This window comes from Phyllostomus hastatus, unplaced genomic scaffold (genome assembly GCF_019186645.2).
Source record: "Phyllostomus hastatus isolate PE091 unplaced genomic scaffold, TTU_PhHast_1.1 phas_scaffold_78, whole genome shotgun sequence".
Taxonomy (NCBI): Eukaryota; Metazoa; Chordata; class Mammalia; order Chiroptera; family Phyllostomidae; genus Phyllostomus; species Phyllostomus hastatus.
The window spans coordinates 56,970,006-56,994,579 of NW_025334041.1; positions in this window are offsets into that span (position 1 = coordinate 56,970,006).

The following is a 24,574-nucleotide window of genomic DNA, read 5'->3' on the forward strand; positions in this document are numbered from 1 at the left end:
CCTAGTGCTCTGGGGTCTGCCCCAGGGCTCCCGGGAGAGGGAAGCCGCTGCTCCCTCCTTCCCCTGAATACGGGGGTGAGCAACTCCAGGGGACAACAGGTTGCTAGAAGGAACAGATTGGCCAGTTAGATTGGGAAAAAATCGCCTACGACTATGAACACCTGCCCAGAGACCGAGGAGAAGTGAGAGCCTCTAGCCGACAGGACCAGGGGCATCTCTAGCCTGGTGGAAGTGCAGATCCATGGAGAGCACGAGCCGGCTGCTCGGCTCCATCCCCATAGGGAGGCCGGAATCGCGCGCTGTGATCCGGGAATCTCGCGCTGGGATCCCGGGAGGGACGTGGTGCTGGGTGTGTTCCTACAGTGGTGGCTCAGAGATTTCCAGCCAGCCCCATGGGGCGGGGAGGGGGGCGCCAGGAAGGCACCAACACATGGTCGGAGTGCGGTTCGGCGGGGAACACGGAGTTGGAAACGGCTGGGCTCGTTCACCGTCCTCGGGAAGACTGACTCTCCTGCCAGTGTGTTCGGGAGTACCCAGGGTACCTGACAGACTTGCTGAGATCTGGTTGTGAGAGAGGGAAGCATTTCAAAGGCCCCTCAGCCAGCTGAAGCTAGCAAGATGAGAAAAACTGGTCTGGCCAGTTAGAAACCAACAAGAGGTTTTTTTTGTTTGTTTGTTTGCTTGTTTTTTTTTTTCTTGGTTTTGTTTGGTTTTGTTTGGTTTCTCTGGCTGTTGGTTGATTGATTTTATCTTGTGTTTTATGTGACTTTTTTTTCAATTATTATTATTTTTATCTTGCAATCCCTTATGTTTCTCTGCCATTCAACCTAATATTATTCTTTCTACTCCAAATTTATCTCTCCTGAACTACATCTTCTGCTTTTCTTTCTTTCTTTTTTTTTTAAATCTTGCAAGTTACTGTAAATTTATACTATCTTTTTCTCACTTTTCTGACATTTTTTATTTTAATAATATTCTGGTATTCTTTTTCTTTCTGTATAATCTTCTTTGCTTGGCTGGTTATACTGTCATTTGATAGGTTCCCCCTGGTATTTCAGTCACAAGGTGTTGATAAGTTTCTATCCTTCATCTGTGTTCCATTAATACACCTCTCAAGGTTATATACTCTTTATTCTTGTTATCTAGACCTCATCGATTCTGCCACAAGACTGTCACTTTACTATTACTGCTAGTAAGACGTACTCTATACAATTGTAAATGCTTCTCAATACCCCTACCTGATCTCAGCCCACTTTGCAATTTTCTGAACTATACTATTGTGGGGGTTGTCTCTATTCTTTTACTCAGTACTCCTATATACTAATCTTTAGTCCAACCCTACCTTATAAGCTGACCTCCCACAGCCTCACAGCTTTCTAGATCCAACTAACAATCCTCTCAGCCCCAATAAGAGTCTTACCTTCTTTCCATCCTTTCTAAAATGTGGGTAGTGGGGTGGAGGATCATGGTTAACACTATAAGGAGCCAAAGGATAGCCCATCTCTTCTCTACTGGCTGCTAAAGTAAATATCATAGAATACTGTCTTGCTGTTTTAAACCATTTTGCCTTACTCCTCTAACTGATCCCAAAAAAGAGTAGGGGGAAGCTGTGAACACCAGGATACACAAAAGAGATTGCACCACTGAAACACACAAATATTTTACCACAGAAGTTCACACCATAACTACAGGGAATCAGAACAGTTCAAATTAACAAACAAGAAGAAAAAAAAGAAGAAACCCACGAACAATGAGAAAACAAAGAAACAACCCCCAACTGAAGGGAAACGAGGAAGCCTCAGGAAAAATGCTAAATGAAATAGAGGCAACTCAACTATCAGATAGTGAGTTCAAAACAATGATTACCAGGAAGTCTAATGAACTCACAATGAGCTTTTAGAAATTAGAGGGAAACTACATCAACCTCATGGCAAACGATATAAACATGAAAAAGGAAATAGAAACTCTCAACAAAGGTCAAGACGAAATGAAGAATACAGTTTCTGAACTGAAGAACACAGTAGAAGGAATGAAAAGCAGGATCGATGAAGCAGAAGATCGGATTAGCGAGCTGGAGGACAAATAGAAAAGAGCATCCAGAAAGAGCAAGAAAAGGAAAAGAGGCTCAGAAAGAATGAAGAAGGATTAAGAGAAATGCAAGACAATATGAAATGTAATAATATCCGTATAATAGGGATAACAGAGGAGAAGAAGAGCAAGGGATCGAAAACCTAGTTGAACAAGTAATGAAGGAGAACTTCCCTAATTTGACGAGAGAAAAAGTCACACAAATCCAGGAAACACAGAGAGTCCCAATCAAGAGGAACCCAAAGAGACCCACCCCAAGGCACATCATAATTAAAATGACAAAATTTCAAGACAAAAAGAGAATCTTAAAGGCAGCAAGGGAGAAAAAGGAAGTAACATACAAGGGAGTCCCAATAAGGCTAACAGCTGACTTCTCAATGGAAACACCTCAAGCCGGAAGAGAATGGCAAGAAATACTCCAGGTAATGAGAACCAGAGGTCTGCAACCAAGGCTACTATATCCAGCAAGGCTCTCGATCAAGATAGAAGGCCAAATAAGAAGCTTCCCAGACAAAAGAAGTCTAAAAGAATACACCTCGACCAAACCAGCTCTGCAAGAGATTCTAAAAGGACTGCTTTAAGAAAGGGAGGGAAAAGAGAGAGAGAGAGAGAGAGAGAGAGAGAGAGAAAGAGAGGAACACACATACATAAAAGACAATGAATAAGTACCTATCAATAATAACCTTAAACATAAATGGATTAAATGCTCCAATCAAAAGACATAGAATAGCTCATTGGATAAGAAAAAATGACCCACATATCTCTTGTCTACAAGAGACCCACCTCAGGATAAAAGACCTACACAGGCTGAAAGTGAAGGGCTGGAAACAATTCTTCCAAGCAAATGGACAGGAAAAACAAGCCGGGGTAGCAATACTCATATCAAAAAAAATAGACTTCCAAAAAAGGTCCATAAAGAGAGACTCAGAAGGTCTGAGGGAAGACATAATACTCAAGGGAAGAATCCATCAAGAAGACATAAATATTGTAAATATATATGCACCCAACATGGGAGCACCAAAATACATTAAGAAAGTCTTAGAGGACTTCAAGAAAGATACGAACAGCAACACAATTATAGTGGGAGATTTAAACACCCCACTATCAAAAATGGACAGATCTTCTAAAAAAATATCAACAAAGATATTGTGGCATTGAACAATACCCTTGATGAAATGGACTTTACTGATATATACAGAGCCCTCCATCCAAAGAAGCCAAATATACATTCTTTTCAAATGTACACAGAACATTCTCAAAGATAGACCACATGATAGGACACAAAACAAGCCTCAAGAATTTCAAGAAAATTGAAATCATACCAAGCATTTTCTCAGACCACAAGGGACTGAAGCTAGAAACCAACCCGAAGGAAAAAAAAACGAAAAACACTCAAAATCATGGAGATTAAATAGCATGCTATTAAACAATGAATGGGTCAAGAATGATATTAGGGAAGAAATCAAAAGGTTTCTGGAAACAAATGAAAATGAACTCACAACAACTCAAAACTTATGGGACACAGACAAGGCAGTCCTGCGAGGGAAGTTCATAGCGATACAGGCACACCTAAAAAGGTTAGAAACATTCCAAACAAACAACCTATCCCTACGTCTACAAGAACTCAAGGAACAACAACAAAGGCAGCCCAGAGCAAGCAGAAGGAAGGAAATAACCAAGATCAGAGCAGAATTAAATGACATAGAGACTAAAAGCACAATTCTAAGGATCAATGAATCCAAGAGCTGGTTCTTTGAAAAGATAAACGAAATCGACAAGCCTTTAAGCAGACTCATCAAGAAAAAAAGAGAGAAGACCCAGAGAAACACAATCAGAAGTGAAAGAGGAGAGATTACAACAGATACCACAGAAATACAAAGGATTGTAAGAAATTACTACAAAGAGCTGTATGCCAAGAAATTTGAAAACCTAGATGAAATGGACAACTTTCTAGAAAAATATAATCTTCCAAAACTCAATGAAAAAGAAGCAGAAAGTCTGAACAGACCAATAACAACAAAAGAAATTAAAGCAGTAATCAAAAAACTCCCAACACAGAAAAGTCCGGGACCAGATGGTTTCACAGGAGAATTCTACAAAGCATTTAAGGAAGAGCTAAGCCCTATCCTTCACAGACTATTCCAAAAAATCCAAAAAGATGGGAGTCTCCCAAACACTTTTTATGAGGCCAACATCAGCCTAATTCCAAAACCAAATAAAGACTCAACAAAGAAAGAAAACTTCAGGCCAATATCACTGATGAACATTGACGCTAAAATCCTCAACAAAATACTGGCAAACTGCATCCAACAATACATTAAAAAAATTATACACCATGACCAAGTGGGATTCACTCCAGGGATGCAAGGATAGTTCAATATTCGCAAGTCAGTAAATGTAATACATCACATAAACAAAAGCAAAGACAAAAAACACATGATCATATCCATTGATGCAGAAAAAGCATTTGATAAGGTACAGCACCTATTCATGATAAAAACACTCGGCAAAGTGGGAATAGAGAGAGCATTCCTCAACATAACAAAGGCCATATATGAGAGACCTTCAGCCAACATCATTCTCAATGGGCAAAAATTAAAACCTTTTCCATTAAGATCAGAAACAAGACAAGGCTGTCCACTTTCACCACTTCTATTCAATATAGTACGGGAAGTTTTAGCCACAGCAATCAGACAATAAAAAGAAATAAAAGGCATTCAAATCAGAAAGGAGGAAACAAAACCGTCACTGTTTGCAGATGACATGATAGTATACATAGAAAATCCTATAGACTCTACCAAAAAACTGCTTGACCTAATAAATGAATTTGGCAAAACAGCGGGATACAAAGTCAATATCCAGAAATCAAAGGCATTTCTGTACACCAACAATGAAACAGCAGAAACAGAGATCAAGGAAAAAAATCCCATTTGAAATTTCAAAAAGAAAAATAAAATATCTAGGAAGAAACCTAACCAAAGAGGAAAAAGACCTGTATTCAGAAAACTACACAACACTGAAGAAAGAAATCAAGGAAGACACAAACAAATGGAAACATATACCGTGTTCATGGATTGGAAGAATTAATATAAAAATGTCCATACTACCCAAAGCAATTTACACATTCAATGCAATTCCTATTAAAGTACCAATGGCATATTTCACAGACATAGAACAAACACTTCAAAAATTTATATGGAATTATAAAAGACCCCGAATAGCTGCTGCAATTTTGAGAAAGAAGAGTAAAGTAGGAGGGGTCACAATACCCGACACTAAACTATATTACAAGGCTATTGTAATCAAAACAGCCTGGTACTGGCATAAAAATAGGCACATAGACCAATGGAACAGAACAGAGAGCCCAGAAATAAGCCCAAGTCTCTATGGTCAATTAATATTTGACAAAGGAGGCAGCAACATAAAATGGAATAAAAATAGCCTCTTCAACAAATGATGTTGGGAAAGCTGGACAGCTACGTGCAAAAAAATGAAACTTGAGCACCAACTTACACCATATACAAAAATAAATTCAAGGTGGATAAAAGACTTAAATATAAAACATGACACCATTAAAGTCCTAGAGGAGAACATGGGTAGGAAAATCTCAGATATTTCATGAAGAAACTTTTTTACTGATGTGTCCCCTAGAGCACGGGACATAAAGGAAAGAATAAACAAATGGGACCTCATCAAAATTAAAAGCTTCTGCACAGCTAAAGAAAACAGTATCAAAATTAAAAGACAACCAACTGTATGGGAAAACATATTTGCCAATGACACCTCAGACAAGGGTTTAATCTCCAAAATATATAGAGAACTTACACGACCGCACTCTAAGACAAGGAATCCAATTAAAAAGTGAGCAAAGGACTTGAACAGACACTTCTCCAAGGAGGACATACAGAAAATCCAAAGGCACATGAAACAATGTTCAATATCGCTAGCTATCAGAGAGATGCAAATTAAAACCACAATAAGATACCACTTCACACCAGACAGAATGGCCATCATAAACAAAACAACAAACAACAAGTGTTGGAGAGGTTGTGGAGAAAAAGGGACCCTAGTGCACTGTTGGTGGGACTGCAGACTGGTACAACCAGTATGGAAAGCAGTATGGAACTTCCTCAGAAAACTAAAAACGGATCTGCCTTTTGACCCTGCAATTCCACTGCTGGGACTCTATCCTAAGAATACTAAAACACCAATTCAAAAGAACCTATGCATGCCAATGTTCATAGCAGCACAATTTACAATAGCTAGATGCTGGAACCAACCAAGATGCCCATCAGTAAATGAATGGATCAAAAAGCTATGGTACATTTACACAATGGAATTCTATGCAGCAGAAAGAAAGAAGGAGCTCCTACCCTATGCAACAGCGTGGATGGAGCTGGAAAACATCATGCTAAGCGAAACAAGCCAAGCAGTGAAAGACAAATACCATATGATCTCACCTTTAACAGGAACCTAAATAAGAAAACAAAGAAACAAGCAAAATGTAACCAAAGACACTGAAATAGAGGACAGGCTTGTGGTGACTGGAGGGGAGAGAAGAGGGAATTTAAGGGGACAGTGGGAAGGGTTCACAGGAACAAACTTAAAGGACACATGGTCATAGAATAAGGGGATGGTGGTAATGGGAGGGAAGTGGGGAGGGTGGGAGGGGGGAATGGATTGGGAGTAAAAAGGAGAAAACTGTATTTGAACAATGATTAAAAAATAAGAAGAAAAAAAAGCAGAGAAAAAAGAACAATCTAACAATAGCCAGAGGGGAGGGAGGGGAGTAAATGAGGGGAAGGGTTTTCTGGAACCCTTTTGTTCCCTTTCAAGAGCCTATAAAGGACTCATAGATGAAACCAAGGGGTAGGGTGGAAGCAAAAAAGGTAGATGGGTTTGGCTGGGATGGGGGAAGTGGTGAAGGAAAAATGCAGATAACTCTAATTGAACAATAAAATAATTTTTTAAAAAAGGTGGTGGGTTGGAAAAAGTGTTCCAAGCAAATGGACAGGAAAAAAGAAAGCCAGAATAGCAATACTTACATTAGACAAAATAGACTTCAAAACAAGAGCCATAAAGAGAGACCCAGAAGGTAACTTCATAATACTCAAGGGAGGAATCTATCAAGAAGACATAAATATTACAAACATATATGCACCCAACATAGGAGCACCCAAATATATAAGGAAAATCTTGGAAGACTTCAAGAAAGTTACTGACAGAAATACAGTCACAGTAGGGGATTTTAACACCTCACTGTAAAAAAATAGATACATCTTCCAAACAAAATATACACAAAAATATTGTGACATTGAACAATGTCCTAGATCATGTGGACTTAACTGATATATATATAGAACCTTTCATTCCAAAGAGGGAAAATACACGTTCTTTTCCAAAGCACATGGAACTTTATCAAAGACAGACAACATAAGGCACACAAAAAAAGCCTCAGCCAATTCAAGAAAATTGAAACCATATCATGCATTTCTCTTACCAAAAGGGCCTGAAACTGGAAACCAACCAAAAGGAAAAACCTCAAAGATAGTAAAATTAATGGAAATTTAATAGCATGCTATTAAACAATTAATGGGTTAAGAATAAGATCAAAGAAGAAATCAAAAAGTTTCTGGAAACAAATTAACTCACAACAGTTCAAAACTTATGTGACAAAGTGAAGGCAGTCCTGAGAGGGAAGTTAATAGCAATACACACTTACCTAAAAAAGAGAGAAACATTTCAAATAAACAACCTAACCCTACACCTACAAGAACTGGAGGAAGAACAACAAACATCCCAGAAGAAGTAGAAGGAAGGAAATAAACAAGATTAGAAGATAATTAAATAACATAGAGACTAAGAGCACAATTCTAAGGATCAATAAATCCACGAGCTGCTCCTTTGAAAAGATAAACAAAATTGACAAACTTTAGGCAGACTCATCCAGAAAAGATGAGAGAGGACCCAAATAAACATAATCAGAAATTAAAGAGGAGAAATTACAAGTGATACCACAGAAATACAAATGCTTGTAAGAAATTTCTATGAAGAACTATATGCCAAGAAATTTGAAAACCTAGGTGAAATGAACACATTTCTAATAATATATAATCTTCTAAAACTCACTGAAGAGGAAACAAAAAGTTCAAACAGACCAAAAACAGCTGACAAAATCGAAGGACTAATAAAAAAACTCACGGTACACAAGAGCCCCAGACCAGATGGTTTCACAGAAGAATTTTACAAAACATTTAAGGAAGAGCTAACCCCTATTGTTCACAGACTATTAAATAAAAACAAAAACAAAAACAAAGAAGACCAAAGACTCCCAAATCCTTTTTATGAAGCCAGTGTCATCCTAAACCCAAAACCAGATAAGGACACAAAAAAGAAAAAAAAAGCACTACAGGCTGAATTGCTGTTGAACATAAACTTTAAAATCTTGAATACTGGCAAACTGCATTCAGAATACATTAAAAACATCATACACTATGATCAAGTGGGATGCATCCCAGGGATGCAAGGATGGTACAATATCCACAAAACAATAAACATAATACATCACATAAAGAAAATGAAAGACAAAAACCACATGATCACATTAATAGATGCAGAAAAATCATTTGATAAGTTACAGCACCTGTTTACTATAAAAACACTCAGCAAATAGAAGGGAATAGTGGGAATAGAAGGAGCATTCCTCAACATAATGAAAGGTATATATCTGAAACCTACAGCCAACTTCATATGCAATGGGAAAAACTAAAATCTTTCCTAACTGAGGTCAGGAACAAGACAAAAATGTCCACTTTCACCACTTTTATTCAACATAGTATTGGAAGTCCTAGCCACAACAACCCAACAAGAAAAAGAAATAAAAGGCATCCAAATTGGAAAGGAGGAAGTAAAACTGTCATTATTTGCAGATGATATGACAGTGTATATAACAAATCCTAAGGACTTTGCCAAAAAAACTACTCAATCTAATCAATAAATTTGGCATAACAGTGGAATACAAAGTAAATACTCAGAAATGAAAGACATTTTTTTACACTAAAATGAAATCTCAAAAACAGAAATCAGGAAAAAATCCCATTTGATATAGCATCAAGCAAAATAAAGTACCTAGGAATAAGTCTAACCAAGGAGGTAAAAGATCTATACTCAGAACACTACACAAGAAAGAAATTAAGGAAAACACAAACAAATGGAAGCATGTACCATGTTCAGGGGTTGGGAGAATTAACAACATCCAAATGTACATACTACAGAAAGAACTTTATAGTTAAATGCAATCTCTATTAAAGTACCAATGAAACTTTTCACAGATACAGAACAAATATTTCAAAAATTTATAGAGAACAATAAATGACCCTGAATAGCCACAGCAGTTTTGAGAAAGAAGTACAAAATAGGGGGGATCACAATACCTGATATCACACTGTATTACAAGGTCATTGTAAGCAAAGCAGCCTGGTACAGGCATAAGAACAGACACATAGATAGACCAATGGAGCAGAACAGAGATCTCAGAAATAAACTCAAGTCTGTATGGTCAATTAATATTTGACAAAGAGTTCAGTTCATAAGCATAAGATGGAGTAAAAAATAGTCTCTTCAGCAAATGATGTTGGGAAAGGTAGACAGCTACATACAAAAAAATGAACTTCGATCATCAACTTACACCATACACAAAACTAAATTCAAGATGAATAAAAGAGTTAAATGTAAGTTGTGATAGTATAAAAGTCTTAGAAGAGAACATAAACAGTGAAATCTCCAATATGTCCCCTAGAGCAAGGGACATAAATAAAAGAATATACAAATGGGATCTTATCAAAATGAAAAGCTTCTGCATGGCTAAAGAAAACAGTATTTAAATGAAAAGAGAATCAACCATATGGGAAAACGTATTTGCCAATGGTACCTTGGACAAGGGTTTGATCTCCAAAATATACATCTCCAATCCAGGAAGACAACCCAATTAAAAAATGTGCAAAGGACTTGCACAGACTTTTCTTGAGGAAGGACATACAGAGGGCTCAGAAACATATGAAAAAATGTTCTGCATCACTAGCCTTTAGGGAGGTACAAATTCAAATCACAGTGAGATACCACTTCATACCAGTCAGAATGGCCATCATAAAAAAATCAACAAAAACAAGTGTTGGAGAGGTTGTGGAGAAAAGGAAACCCTAGTGTACTGTTGGTGGGAATGCAGACTGGTGCAGTCACTGTGGAAAACACTATGGTATTTCCTCTGAAAACTAAAAATGGTACTGTCTTTTGACCCGGCACTCCCACTGCTGGTATTATACCCTAAAAACTGTGAAACACTAATTCAAAAGAACCTATGTCTTCTGATGTTCATAGAAGCACAATTTACAATAGCCCAGGGCTAGAAACAAACTAAGTGCCCATAATAAATGAGTGGATCAAAAAAACTATAGTGCATTTACACAGTGGAATATATGCAGCAGAAAGAAAGAAGGAGATTCTATGTTTTGCAACAGCAGGGATAAACTGGAAAGGATTATACTAAGTGAAATAATCCAGGCAGTGAAAGAGAAATAACATATGATCTTACCTATAAGTGGAACCTAGTCAACAAAACAAACAAGCAAGCAAAATATAACCAGAGACATTGAAATTAAGAAAAAACTGAGGGTAACCAGAGGGGAGGTGGGAGGAATTAATGGAGGGTAAAGGGTTAGTGTTTTCAGGAACATGTATGAAGGCAACATGGACAAAACCAAAGGGTGGTGGAACCAATGGTGGGAAGTGAGGATGGCTGGGGTGGGTGAGAGTGGTGGGAGTAAATGGAAAGAACTGTACTTGAACATCAATAAAAAAGTTAACAGAAATAAACTGGAAGGTGAAAAAAAGTTTCCCAGACAAAAGAAAGTTAGAAGAATACACCTCCACCAAATCAGCTTTGCAAAACATGCTAAAGGTACTGCTTTAAGAAAAAGGTAGAGAGAGAGAGAGGGAAAGGAACACAGGTACAAGGAAATGGAAATGGATAAGTATATTTCAGTAGTAACATTAAATGTGAATAGATTAAATGCTCCAATCAGAAGACAAGGTAGCTGAATAGATAAGAAAGCCTGACCTGCACATATGCTGTGTACAAGAGACCCAACTCAGAACAAGAGACCTGCACTGACTGAAAGTGAAGGGTTTGTACAAAATAGTCCAAGCAAAAGGACAGAAAATAAAATGCCATGATAACAACACTTATATCAGACAAAATAAATTTCAACATAAAAGACATAAAAAGAGACAAAGAAAGTCAGTTCATAATTATGAAGGGAAGATTTGCAGAGGAAGTTACAAAAATTATAAGCAAATGTACACAATACAAGAGTATCCAAATATATAAAGAAAATCTTGGAGGACTTTATGAAAGATTCCAGCAACAATACACTCATAGTAGGGGATGTTAACAACCCACTGTCAACAATGTATATGTCTTCCAAACAAAAAAAAAATCAACACAGACACTTTGGCACTGAACAACATGCTAGATTGACATGGGCTTAACTGATATGTATAGAAACTTTCACCACAGTGAAGCAAAATATACCTTCTTTCCAAGGCTCATGGAATATTTGCAAAAAAAGACCACATGATAGGACAAAAAAACAAGCCTCAACAAATTCAAGAAAATTGAAATTATATCAAGGACTTTTGTTTGAATCTATATGGCTTAAAACTAGAAACCAACTTCAAGAAAGAAACACCAAAACACTCAAACCCATGTTGAATGAATAACATGTTTTTAAACAATGAATGAGTAAACAATGATATGAAGGAAGAAATCAAAAAGGTTCTGGAAACAAATGAAAATGAATGAAAAACACCCAAAGCCTATGGGACACAGTGAAGACAGTCTTGAGAGGAAAGTTCATAGCAATACAGGCATACCTAAAAAAGATAGAAAAATTTCAAATAAATGACCTCACCCTACATCTACCAAAACTAGAGGAACAGCAACAAAGACCAGAGTAAGTAGAAGGAGGGGAATAATCAAAATCAGAGCAGAATTAAATGACATAGACACTAAAAGAAGAATCCAAAGGATTTATAAACTTATGAGATGATTCTGTGAAAAGATAACCAAAATCTTCAAATATTAACCAGACTCATCACAAAAAGAGGGCAAGGACCCACATAAATAAAATCAGAAATGAAAGGGAGTGATTACAACTGATACCACAGAAATACAAAGGATCATAAGAAATTACTATGAACAAATATGTGCCAAGAAATTTGATAACCTGGTTGAAATGGAAGTATTTCTAAAAATATATAATCCTCCAAAACTGAGTAAAGAAGAAGCAGAAAGCCTGAATTGACTGATATTAGCTAGTGAAATTGAAGCAGTAACAAAACAAACAAACAAACAAACAAACAAACAAAAAAACCTTCCAGCACACAAAAGCCCTGGGTCAGATAGATTCATAGGAGAATTTTACCAAACATTTAGAGAAGAACTAACCTTGATTCTGCTCAAACTATTCCAAAAAATTCAAGAAGACTCAAAAACTGTTTTTATGAAGCCAGTATCATCTTATTTCCAAAATCAGATAAAGACACAATACAGAAAGAAAACTGAAGGCCAATATCTCTTTGATGAACAAAGATACTAAAATCCTCAACAAACTACTGGTAAACCACATCCAGAAATAAATTTGAAAAATCATACACCATGATCAAATGGGATAGTTCCCAGGGATGCAAGGATAGTACAATATTCACAAAACAAAAAATGTAGTACACCACATAAACAATATGAAAGACAAAATCCACATTATCATTAAATGCTGAAAAAGCTTTCAGTGAAGTACAGCATCCATTTATGATTAAAAAAAACACTCAGAAAAGTAGGAATAAAGGGATCATACCACAACACAATAGAAGTCATATATGAGAAACCTATAGCCAACATCATACCCAATGGGCAAAAACTAAAAGCTTTTCCACTAAGATAAGGAACTAGACAAGGGTGGGTGCTTTTACTCCTTCTATTCAAAATAGTATTGGAAGTGCTAGCTGTTGGGAACCGCCCTGACTGGTATCAGAGGCTGAAACCCCCGCCTAGCTAAGGCTAAGGGAACGCCCTTGGAACTGTAACCCAGCAAGGAGACAAAAGCTTATCTTCCTGGCAGGAATGCTGCTTCTGCTGCTTTATTCATAACTGAACCCCCAAAAAGCTTGGTCGGGTTAGCCAAAGACGGGTAAGATTCCCCACGGGGGGAATGACCTAAGACAGGCACGATCACTTTGGGAGGCCCCCCAAAAGAAGGACTTGGGGGGCTGCAGCAAAAGGGGGTGATGGACCCTCGCTCCTCGGCTTTGACATAGCCTGAGTTCTCAGCATCTGGAAGAAAATCTCCTTATCTCTCGGTTGCCTTAGTTCCCTTGCTCCACCTAAGCCTGAAACAATGACAGGGTGGTGCAGCTCGGTACTGAGAAGTGGGGATTCCCCAGGGTGATCAGGCCTAAGAAAGAATATGTAAATTACTGTGAAACCTTCTTTGTTTAGAATTCTCTCAGTTGAATGAGAAGGGTCTTAGGAGGAAGTTATTTTGTTCCTCAGTCTTACAGCTCTTTGACCCCCAACTCAATAGACTGGCAGAGTTCTTTGTTTTCTATAGTTCCTTACTTCCCCCTAATGAGTACTGTACTTTACCTGAATTATTATGCAAAATGAGCCCAATAAAAGCAGGTATGGACTGTAAATCGGCGCGCTCCTCACTAGAAGGGGTGGCCATTTCGTCCCTACTTCTCCACAGAAACTAGTTTGTCTCTGTGCATGTGTGTTTTTTCTCGCGTGTTTATCGTCGAGCCATCCACAGCGTTCCGTGGTCACTGCTGGCCGGTGACCCACGCGCAACAGGTAGCCACAGTGATCGGATAAGAAAAAGAAATAAAAGGCATTACAAAAAGAAAAAAAGAAGAAATGCGGTCACAGGTTACAGATGACAAGATACTGTAAAGAGAAAACTCTATAGACTCTAGAAAAATCTACTCCACCTAAAAACTGAACTTGGCAAAATCAACGTTCAGAAACAAAGGGCATTTCTGTAAAGCAACAATGAAATATCAGAAAGAGAAATTAAGAAAAATATCCCATTTCATATAGAAACAAGAAAAATAAAATAACTAGGAATAAACTTACCAAGGAGGTAAAAGACCTGTACTCAGAAAACTACACAACACTAAAGAAAGAAATTAAGGAAGACACAAATAAATGGAAACACAAACTATATTCATGGACTGGAAAAATTAACACCATTAAATGTTCCTACTAGACAAGCAATCTATAAATTCAATGCAATCCCTTTCAAAATACTAATGATATATTTCACAGAAATAGAACAAATATTTCAAAATTTAATATGGAACCATTAGAATGATACTGAATAGTTTAGCAATTTTGAGAAAGAACAACAAAGTAGGAGGGATCACAATACCTGACATCTAACTATGTTACAAGGCTAATGTAATTTAAACAGTTTGGTACTGGCATAAGAACAAATACTTAGATCATTGGAACAGAAGAGAGAGCTCAGAAATAAACACAAGTCTCTATGGTAAATTAATACTTGACAAAGGGGGCAGAAGTATAAAATGGAGTAAAAATAGCCTCTCAACAAATGACGTTGGGAGATCTGGACAGCTACATGCAAAAAAAAAAAAAAAAAAATGAAATCACCACCAACTTATACCATACACACAAATAAACTCAAGGTGGATAAAAAATTAAGTAGAAGTTGTCACACCATAAAAATCCTAAAGGAGACATAGTCAGGAAAATCTCAGATATTCCATGTCCCCTACATGGAATATTTTCACCTATATGTCCCCTAAAGCAATGCACATAAAGAAAAGAATGAATAAATGGGACTTCATAAAAAAAAGTTTCTGCATGGCTAAAATAAATCAGCAAAATGAAAAGGAAACCAACTGTATGGGAAAATATACTTACCAGATCTAGGACAAGGGTTTGATCTCCAAAATATATAAAGAACTCACATGACTCCACTCCAGGAAGACAAACAATCCAATAACATAATGGACAAAGGACCTGAACAGACACTTTTCCAAGGAGGACATAGAGAGGGCCCATAGACATGAAAAAAAAATGCTCAGCATAACTAGCCATTAGAAAGATGCAAATTAAAACCACAATGAGATACCACTCAAAACTGGTCAGAATGGTCATCATAAACAAACCAACAAACAAAAAGAGCTGGTGAGGTTGTGGAGAACAGAAAACCACAGTACATTGTTGGTGGGAATGCAGTTTGGTGCAGCCACTGTGGAAAATAGTATCTAATTTCCTCGGAAAACTAAAGTTGGAACTGCATTTTGATCCAACAATCCTCCTGCAGAGAGTACAACCTAAAAATTCAGAATTCCCAGTTCAAAAGAACCTGTGCCTCCATACCCCACCCAGTGTTCATAGCAGCATTGTTGACAACAGTGAAATGTTGGAAACAGCTAAAGTTCCCACCAGGAAATGAGTAGATTAAAAAACTCTAGTACATTTACATGATGGAATACTATGCAGCAGAAAGAAGGAACTATTACTCTTTATCTGCCCTTCCACTCTAAATGATAGCTTTGCTGGGTAGTGTAATTGGGGATATAGGTCATTGTCTTTCATGACTTTGAATACTTCTTTCTAGCCCCTTCTTGCCTGTAAGGTATCTAACCCTTAGTTCGAAATTACATTGGCAAGTGAGAGGATCTTTAAGAGAAACATCAATGAAAAAAAACTAGTCCATGTTTGCTCACTTACCACAGTTAAGGGAGGGGGGGTGATAGTAAGGTGACTAAGAGCAACCTTAAAAAGTCCCTAGTGCACTGAAGTAATATTTAATTTATTTGGCACATTTGCAAATTTCTGAAAATGATGTAGAAGCTAAGATAAAATGGAGAAGTAGCACCTATTATATGAGAATCAGAGTAAACTTTATGTAAGTCTTTGGAATTTATCACCTGAAATATTCCTATAATATTTTATGTTGGATTACACTTGGGGAAATAAAGTTGTTTTAATTACTGCTGCCAGTCAGTGTTTTGTGCATTTCAATTAGTTTATTTTTTTAATTCTTCCTAAGTCAGTTACATCAAAAGGCACAATTTTTAAAATGATAATGATAAAACATATCAGTTTTTCCAGTTAATGTTGATAATATGTTAATTATGTAGGGGAAAATCCAACAAGTTCAGATCACGATATTTATTTTGTTTTCATTTATTTTATTTTTCTAATATATTTTATTGATTATGCTATTACAGTTGTCCCATTTTTCTCCCCTTTCTTCCCCTATGCCCTGTACAACGCTGCCACCAGCATTCCCCCACATTAATTCATGTCCATGGGTCATATGCATAAGTTCTTTGGCTTCTCCATTTCCCATACTCTTCCTTAACTCCCCTCATTTTGTACCTATCATTTATGTTTTTATTCCCTGTACATTTTCCCCCATTCTCTACTCTCCCACTCTCTGCTGATGACCCTTTTTGTGACCTACATTTCTGTGAATCTGTTCCTATTCCAGTTGTTTGCTTAGTTCATTTTTGTTTTTTGTTTCCTTAGGTTCAGTTGTTGACAGTTTTGAGATTGTTGTCATTTACTGTTCACATTTTTATCTTCTTTTCTTTTATAGATAAGTCCCTTTAATATTTCATATAATAAGGGCTTGGGGATGATGAACTCCTTTATCTTGACCTTATCTGGGAAGCACTTTATCTTCCATTCCATTCTAAAGAATAGCTTACTGGATAGAGTAATATTGTTTTTAGGTCCCTGCCTTTCATGACTTCAAATACTTTTTTTTTCCAGCCCCTTCTTGCCTGTAAACTTTCTTTTGAGAAATCAGCTGATAGTCTTTCTTATGGGCAATCCTTTATAGGTAACTTTCTCCTTTTCTCTTGATTTTTTTAAGATTCTCTTTTTATCTTTAATCTTGGGTAAGTTAATAATGATGTGCCTTGTTGTGTGCTTCTTTGGGGCTAACTTCTTTGGGACTCTCTGGGATGCCTGGACTTCCTGGGAGTCTATTTCCTTTTTCAGATTGAGAAAGTCTCCTTCATTATTTTTTCAAATCAGTTTTAAATTTCTTCCTCTTCTCCTTCTGGCACCCCTATGATTCTCAGGTTAGCATGTTTAAAGTTGTCTCAGAGGATCCTAAGCCTCTCCTCACTTTTTTGAATTCTTGTTTCTTCATTCTGTAGTGGTTAAATGTTTATTTCTTCTTTCTGGTCCAAACTATTGATTTGAGTCACAGTTTCCTTCCCATCACTGTTGGTTCCTTTATTTCACTTTGCATAGCCTTTAGTTCTTCCCCTACTTTATTCCGGTCTAGTAATATTCATTGATCACTCCTCTTCTAGTCTTTGGTTAGCTCACTAAATGTGATTATTTAAAACATTCAACTTTTGTAAAGCCCACCATCCTATACCTACCCCTGTCTCAAAAAATAATCATGCATCCTCCATCATTTCTGGAGAATATTGAGGGGATTATCTATAATTTTTTAAATCTTTAGATGTTACATTCTCCCTCTAACATCTTGTTATTTCCTCTGTTAACAGCCGAAGTATTCATGTGAGCACGTGACCTTCTCTTCTTCTGTCCCTCAAGGACCTGGTTCCATCACTCCTTACTTCAAATTTTGCCTTTATCCTATTCTACACTACTGTCTCATCTCCTTTTGTTTATAAACTTGGTCAGGTCTTCCTCATCAAAAAAAAAAAAAGAAACATTTAAACATAAAACTCCTAAAACATAACACCCACTAACTGTAGTATCCTTTTATTCTTGACTTATCCTTCTTCTTCTAAGTCAAGGATACTGAAAAAGTCAAATATTATTTTCTTCCTATTTTTTTTCACTGCCCACTCTCATCTCAAACCCTCACAACATATCTTTTACACTTACTGCAACTCTGAAACTGGTCCAGAAAAAAAACCCCACCAATGTTCTATCCATTAACTTTCAATATTTTGCTTTTATTTCTCCCTCCTTATATTCATCTGATACATTCTCTACAAAGTTGAGCATTTCTTCTCCATCTCCTTCATGATAATACCAGTGTTTGCAAGATTTCCACTTGGCTTGCAACAGTTCTTACTCAATTGCTGTCAAGAGCAATCCCACCCATGCTTTTGTTTATCTACTATTCATGAAACAAATACCCCAAACTCTCTTTCCCACCTTTATTTTTCACTAGTACATCAAATGCATATACCTACTTTCCCATATAATTTGCACATGTAGTTGTTACCTAGATATCTCATAGTCCAAGGGGCCCAAAACTTTTCTTGTGATCCCTACCTTTACTTATTGTGGCTCCACTGTGCAACAGCCACTTAGGAAAGGAATCTGGGATTCATCTGAGATTCTCTCTTCCCTTCATTGTCCAATGTCCAAGGAAATCATCAAAGTTACCCACTTTTTATCGTAAATATTTTTCAAAATGCTTCTTACTGGCTCTGACTGGTGTAGCTCAGGGGATTGAACACGGGCTGTGAACCAAAGGGTCCCCAGTTCGATTCCTAGTCAGGGCACATGACTGGGTTGCAGGCCAGGTCCCCAGTGGGGGCCTGGTGAGAGGCAACCACACATTGATGTTTCTCTCCCTCTCTTTCTCCCTCCCTTTCCATCTCTCTATTAATAAATAAATAAAATCTTTTTTTTAAAAACAACCTTGAAAAATAAATGCTGCTTACATTTATATCTTCTATTCCCAGGCCCTCAATCCCTAACTTTTCTCCTTGCTTCTCTTCTTACACTCTTTACACCAGGCTAATATAAACATGACATTCAATATTTTTAAAGCAAACCTTTCCTGAGATCCCTGTTGCCTGCCAGGTCAACTTCAGGTGCCCAAGGTGACAGACACAGTTCTCATTGGTATGCAGGCTGATGTCAAGTCTCACTCTGCCTCAGTCAGCTTGCTGCCTCTCTGTGAAGGACTCTAGGAGAAGAACACAGAAATACCTTCTCTTTCCTGCAGACATGAAATTTGAAAATATATAAGCCAACACCAAGGTGATGTGGTCTCATCCAATTTTCAAAGAAAATATCCAGGTTGGAAATATTTCCAACTCACAGATGAAAGACACATGTGGTTTTATTTGTCATGAAATTTAGCAATTAAATAATACTCAAATCTGTCATGTTCTTGGAAGCAGGGCTATTCTTGGAGCTTGGGAGAATAAAATTAAGACCTCATTTTTGTCTATACTGACTCTTTCATAGCTAAAGGCCTTTCATATCTACTGCTGGATAATCACACACCTGTGTTAAATGTTTCTTGAGATGCTTGGAGAAGTGTTGAAAATTATTAATGATTACAAAGAGAATACCCTGAATTGAGACAATTTCAGTGGCTATTTCTAAGTGCCAATTTCTCTCCAATAATGTCCAGAAACTATACACAGCTAGAGATATTCTAGAAAAAAATATATAACCATACTAAAGATTCATAGTATATTAAACTTATCAGATGCTAGAAAATCTTACCTTTAAGACCAACTGAATAAAACTACAGGGCCTAACTACAAAAGTGGTCAGGCTGTAAGCAATATGTACATGAGAAAACTCATCTGGAAACCTTACCTCAAGAGCACTTTTGTAAACATTTGCCATAACCAATGTGGAGTTTTCCTTTTCATTCTTTCCTTTTCTTTTCCCCTTCTCCTATTGGTTATATTCATTTCTGATTTGATCCTGTCTTTAACCTATCCCCAATTCTGCTTGTTAATACACATCAATAGTTTTCATAATTTTTGGCTATCAATCACATGTTGGTGTTTAATATTTTGGGGACCTCTTTGAGAAACAAAATAAAGCTGTGGACTTTCTCTCCAGGAAGAAAAATGTACATACTGTTGAAGTTATTGTTATAATTAGAGGAGTTCATAGACCAGCTCCTCCCAACAATTCACATCCATAGCTCTCATAGGGTCTTATTCAACAAGCTTGAGGTATTGGAAGAGAACTCTCATGTATCACTTCCACTTTCTTCTCCACCTCCCACTTTATTAATGCAAGCTTTTCCTTACATGTTTCTCTTCCAAATTGAATATGTTATTTCCCTCTTCAGGATGTCCTGAAATGAGTTTGGTTCTATGGGTTTGATGTGCTGCATGCCCAGCAGGAAAAGCCATTGTCTCCTCTTTATGCAGCTACTGGCATCCACCAGTATTTGTCCTGCAGTTGACTGGGGACTCACATAGAATGTGCTGTCAAGGAAACTTTGATGATTCTTCTTGACATATTGATACTAAGTTGCATCTTTATGAAGCTCCACACAGAAAAGCCTGTAACCCAAGGAAGCATATTAGGAGTGGCCAGAACTTAGACTCAGATTTCTTCACGGGAATGAGGGTGGTTTTAGAAAGTACTTTGGAGAATGTCTAATATGCTTTGGGGCTGGGAGGATAAGGGAAACCTTTCTAAAGGCAGCAACAACAATGCTGAGATATAGAGGACAAGTAGGTGCTAGCCAGGTGATATGAGTGTGTGTCTGTGTTGTATGTTGGCGGTGGAGGGCAAGTATTGTAGAGAGGGCTAGAGGAAGAGTAGTCTTGGAGAAAAATTGGTGGTGAGAAGCAGTGGGGTAGGCTAGAGAACCAACACCAGTAAATGCAATGAGAGGTAGGAAAGGCCCAGAAGGGCTTTTGATGCCATGTTAAGGACTTTACACTTTACTCTTAAGTGTTTTAATCAGAGCATGATCAAAGCAAATGTGAGTCTTGGAGCAGTGCCAGTGGAAGTCTGGAGGTTTTGTCATCTTATTTTAAGGCTATCCCACTGACCTGGCAGGGCAACAGATTTTGTTCCTTATGGTTTGGGTGGCAGGGAACACAGAGAACCATCAAGGTCCAGTCCTGCCCTGAGGGCAGTTGGCAACTTAGGAGTTGAGACTGGAGCAACCAAGAGCACCTGTTTCTTAAACATCTGTTATCTTGTCTCTCACTCACACATTTGTCCCTTGGGCCCTATGAGTAGCAAAGAATGTTGGTTGATTGAGTCTCCTTTACTTTTGCAACCAATGTTTATGGGAGGAGCTGTGGTGAGACCCAAAACTGATTAAATGCCACAGGAAATGACCCAGAAATAAAAATATTATCTGCTCTTTGCCAAATCTCACCATTGCCTATTCCAAGAGTGTCCAATTCTCCTTTAGTTTTCTGAAATCCATTCAGAAATCCTGAAACTGGAATTCTTAGTAGACTCTCATGGTTCCAGGGCCCAGGGCAAGGAGACCACACTGGGCCTCCTGCCACCCTTACCAGTGAGAGCCTGAGTGGCTGAGCAGACCTGCAGCAGCTGAGTCTCTGCTTTCCTGATTATATTCCCAGGGAAATGACTGAACTGTTGAGTAAATGAACAGTTCTGTGGGAGCAGAAGCAACAGATGAGGCTTTTTAAAATAAATTTCTCATTAAAATAACAAGCATTCAGTGTCTGTGTAAAGAGAGCTAGAGTTGATGTACAAAAAGAAAAATCCACTTACACTTCTGTGTTTGAGATCCTACCTAGGAAGCAGGACCTGTAGCCTGCCATTTCCAGGCCTCTGGCCCTAGCCTTGGTGGGAAGGTGAGCAATATAGTAAATAACCTATTCACCTTGATACTGAGGCCTGGCCCTCTTGACAGGACTTGTTCTGAGCACAGCATCTGCTCCTGCGTGTGAGAACTGAGAGGTGCTGTGCCCTCATGTCAGTGTCCCTGGTTTTAGCAGGTTGCTGGAGTGACCTTCTGCTGACTCTTCCTCCTTGGAGCAAAATCTAGGCTAGGCAGCTGTCTGTTAATTTTCAGTAGTAATAGTACCTTTTTTAAATGCTAATCAAAGTGCAGGGCGCTGAATGTGAGCTCTGGAAATTACTTTCCACGGAAGATACTGGTGCCTGCCCTGTTCCCAATTTCCAGGAGTTCTGAAACCACCAGGAGTTTTACTGAACTCTCTTTAAAGCCAGTTTGTAATACCTGGACGACACTTGTTAAATGGGTTTAAGAGGATTTGTGTACTGCCTGCTTCCTGTGGAAGCATCCTACCCTCTGGGTGAACTTGGAGAGCATCTGAGATTAGCTCTGTTTGAGAGCCAGAATAGTGCTGGTGCTGGTATTGAAACATGAAAACGTAAATCTAACACAGTTCAAGAAGAGTGGAATAAAACCCTGAAGAAATAAAACCTCAGAGCCAAAAAACAGTAAACAAATTTTTTTTGTTTTTTTAAGGAACAAAAAACAGTAGCCAAAATTTACATTGCATCCTGTAAATACTGAGCATTTCACATCACACAGCCCTTCACACAGGCAGGCAATCTCCCTCTGCTCCAGAAGTTACTCTTTCTTCTATCAAAGCAATTTGCAAATTCTAGTTGGTTTACTCAATAGTAAATATTCAGGAAACATTTACAGTAGAGATAGAATCATAAAATAGATACTTTTTAAAGAAGTATGATTGTAAGATAAACAGACTCTCAAGATTGGAAAAGAAATAAGGGCCATCTAGGTCAGTGATCACTGGAAGCTCATCTTCTGGGTTGTCTTCTTTCCTATCAGGCAGACTCAGAGCCCAGGAAGAACACCCCTGGTAAATCACTGTGCTTTAAACTAAAAGTGTGGAGTCCTCTTCTATGGAGCAGCTCATCAAATGTCCTCTGTCCTCCTTGCTCTGTCTCCAGAGTTTTCAGACATTCCTCATATGTGGTCCATGGAATAAACTCATTCTGATTTGAAGCCTTGTCTTTCTCATTTTATGCTTGTGAGGATGATTCTTTAGATCTAATATCAGCATGTTGTTTTTTATTTATATAACTTTATCTTTTTATATTCACTCTAATATATTTTTTCTAGACCAGGAGTTGATAAATGTTGGCCTATGGGCCAAATCTATCCCACTACCTATTTTAGTAATGGATACTATCTAAGAATTGTTTTTAAATTTGTAAATCATTGAAAAAAATCAAGAGAAAATATTTTAATGATACATAACAAATATATAAAAGTACCTACATAATCTTCAATTTTACTTATTGGCCTGAAAAATCCTATATTTACTTTGTGGCCATTTATAGGAGATGTTTGAAAAACTCCAGTCTAGATTAATATTTTAATCTAAATTTTATTTTATTTTTAAAAATTTGCTTATATTATTATATTCGTTTCATGTATAAAATATAATGATTAGATATTTATATAACTTACAAAGTGATCAACCTGGTAAGTCTAGTACCCATCTGACATCATCCATAGTTACTACAGTATAACTTTACATCTCTGGGCTCATTTTCATAATTGGCAGATTTTACATTTTTTTATATAAAGTTTTTTTAAAAGATTTTATTTATTTATTTTTAGAGAGGGAAGGGAGGGAGAAAGAGAGAGAGAGAGAAACATCAGTGTGTGGTTGTTGGGGGTCATGGCCTGCAACCCAGGCATGTACCCTGACTGGGAATTGAACCTGCAACACTTTGATTCGCAGCCCAAGCTCAATCCACTGAGCTATGCCAGCCAGGGCTAACATTTTAAGCCCTTTCCTTTTTCACCATCCCTTCAACTTTCCTCCCATCTTGTAACCATAAAATATTTTCTATCTATGAGTTTGTTTCCATTTCGCTTGTTTATTTTGTTTACTCAGTTTCAAATGTAAGTATAATCAATCATATAGTATTCGCCTTTTTCTCTCTGGCTTATTTCACTGAACATAATACTCTCTGGGTCCACCCATGTTATTGTAAGTGGAAAGATTTCATTCTTTTTTATGTCATAAAAATTTGATCTTCATATATTTTGGATACTAGCACCTTAATAGATACATCATAAGTGAATATCTTCTCTCATTCAGTAGTTGTATTTTTATTTTGTTGATGGTTTCCTTGCTGTGCAATAATTCTTTAGTTGGTATAGTCTCATTTATCCACTTTTTCTTTTATTTCCCTCACCCCAGGAGATATGTCTAAAAAGATACTACTGAGAGCAATGTCAAAGAGTTGTCTATGTTTTCTTCTAGAGTTTAACGGTTTTGGGTCTTACATATGTCTTTAATCCATTTTGAGTTTATTCTTGTATATGGTGTAAACAAGTAATCCAATTTCATTCTTTTGCATGTGTCTGTGAAGTTTTCCCAACACCATTTATTGAGAAGACAGTTTTTAGCTCATTGTATATTCTGGTATTATTTGTCATAGATTAATTGAAAATATAGGTGTTAGTTTATTTCTGGGAGCACTATACAATTTCATTGACATATGTGTCTGTTTTTGTTCAAATACCATGTCATTTGGATTAATATAGCCTTATATTATAGTTTGCTATTAGGTAGTATGATGCTTTCTACTTTCTCAAGATTACTGTAGCTCTCCTGGGCCTTTTGTAGCTCCATATATATTTTAGAATTATTTGTTATAGTTCTGCAAAAAATTCTATTGACATTTTAATAAGGATTTAAT